This window comes from Fukomys damarensis, unplaced genomic scaffold, assembly GCF_012274545.1.
Source record: "Fukomys damarensis isolate Sample0158 unplaced genomic scaffold, DMR_v1.0_HiC HiC_scaffold_36, whole genome shotgun sequence".
Taxonomy (NCBI): Eukaryota; Metazoa; Chordata; class Mammalia; order Rodentia; family Bathyergidae; genus Fukomys; species Fukomys damarensis.
Genome location: NW_022900948.1, coordinates 44,528,526 through 44,530,762, shown reverse-complemented (window position 1 = coordinate 44,530,762; position 2,237 = coordinate 44,528,526). Strand labels below are relative to the sequence as shown.

General features: G+C 51.6%; 1 protein-coding gene across 1 annotated transcript in view; it reads right to left on the bottom strand.

Annotated features, from left to right (window-relative positions):
- Positions 1-2,237, bottom strand: part of LOC104864481 (torsin-1B) — an 11,791-nt gene that overhangs the window by 5,977 nt on the left and 3,577 nt on the right. The window lies entirely within an intron of this gene.

Below are 2,237 nucleotides of genomic sequence, written 5' to 3'. Positions count from 1 at the left end.
AGGACGGCCATGCTGGTGCGGGGCGGCGAGGCGCGCGCCGCCATCTTTGTGAGTGGCACGGCGGCGGCTGGTGACGCTAGGCCTCCGCGGAGCCCCACCTCTGGCTTTCAAGGGCCTTTTTCTTATTTTTTGTGGTTGCCCAGGGTCTTCGTACTGATCTATATCCCCCACACCTTACGTATTTTGGGAGAGTGTCACTAGCTCTGATTTGCCCAGGTTGAGCTGGAACTTGTGATTCTCCTGCCTCAGCCTCCCAGAGTTCTGGGATTATAGGTGTGCACCACTGCACCCAATTTACGGAGGTTTTGTTTTGTTTTGTTTCGGTCCAGAGATGGAGCAAGGACCGGTGCATTAGGCCGACACTCTAGTGCTGATCTATTTCAACAGCACCGACAGGATTTTCTTTTCTCTTTCAACTCCCCCCTCCCACACACACACTAGTGGGACTTGAACCCGAGGCCTTACACTGGGCTACCATCCCAGGCTCCCCTCCTTCCCCACTCTTATAAATTTTGTTTTTATTCAATGATCAGTGCTTTTTATTGCATAATATTTAGTAGTCATAGTCAATCCACAAGGCCAACAGAAACGTGTAAATACTCTGCTAAGTAATCTAGCACACTATTACATTTTTTCAAACTAATAACATTAAAATAATGCCTCTCTCCTTCATCCATACAATTTTGCAAGCCGGGGAATAAATAAAGATATAAACGCGCAAGAAGTTTTCTTTTTCTTTTTCTTTTTTGGTACCGGGAATCAAACTTGGGTCGTTGCACTTGCGAGGCAGGCGGTGGCGCCACTGAGCTAAACCCGAGGCCCTGAAATAACTTTTCTCAAAGTAAGATTACCAGTGAGGAATGTAATTGTACTGCATACTTAAAGATACCGATAAACTCAGTAATGACACACAGAGAAAGCAAGTGAGATTAATGGAGGCTAAAATTGGGCCCGGGATTTAGCTCACTGGCGCCACCGCCTGCTTCGCAAGCGCAAGGATCCAAATTTGATCCCCAGTACCCCCCACCCCCAAAAAGCTGCTAACCTGTGTTAACTCTTTGTGTTTTGTTTTGGTACCGGGGATCGAACTCAGGACCTTGTGCTTGTGAGGCAGGTGGCAGAACCACTGAGCTAAATCCCCAGTCCCTGTATTAACTTTTAATAAAAAGTAACTAAAGTTTAGAACATTCTGATCAATATGGGTCTGAACATGCCTTTCAAACCCCTGTTGCCCATAATCCGGAGGGAACTGCTCACTGCACATTAGGAACACTCCCCCCCCCACTTTATACATTTTGAGACATGGTCTTGCTGTGTATCCCAGGTTGGTCTTTGAATTTGAGGTCCTCCTGCCTCAGCCTCCCAGAGCTGGAATTACAACTCTGAACTACCAGTCTTACCTCCTGGGGGAGTTTCCTCAGGTCTCTCAGCCCCAGGCCTTGCTTTGTCCCCACCCCCTTGCTCCCCGACAGCCTGCCCAGCCCCCAGCCTTCCTTCCCAACCAGCCTGGGCTGGGCATGGAGACTCATGACGCCGGGACACACCTGCAAGGCCGGCCCTGTCCCCAGACTTCTAGGCTGTTTGGGAAATGATGAGCGTCCCCCAGGGTGCAAGGCTGAAATGAGAGGTGGAGGCCTTGTGCCTTGGAGGTAATAGGGAGCCACGGGAGGTCTTACCCAGGGAGCAGCATGACGTGGTCAGGGCTGTGGTGCTGCAGGACAGAGAAGCAGTCACTGGAGGTTTAGGGTGCAAACCCCAGCTCCAGAGTCCAAATGCACCCCTTCAGCCATCGGGCCCACGGCTATCACAGCAAGGAGCAGGGGCAGAAGGGGCTGTAGAAGGCGTGGTCACGTCGGGAGGAAGGAGGAGAGGGTCAGGATCTGGCTGGGAGGGGCTGGCTTTGGGCTTCACAGAAAGGGGGATAAAGAGCCGGGCGTGGGGGTGCACGGCCGTAACCCTGGAAAGGCAGCTCGTAAAGACGGCGCCTACCTTCTCCACCGGATCTGGGTCCTCCCCAGAGTAAGTCAGTGACCATGACAGGCAGATGTTTGGGACTGATTCAGGACACTGACGCAGCCAGGACAGCACAACTAAGGACCCTCGGGAAAGAGGACCCCAGAGCGGCTGCAGGAAGCCACAAGGACGGTGGGAGCGGTGTGTGCAAAGCAAGGGTTTTAAGCAGGAGCCATAACAATGCGTCTTTCACAACAGTTACTTTTCTTTTTTTTTTTTTTTTT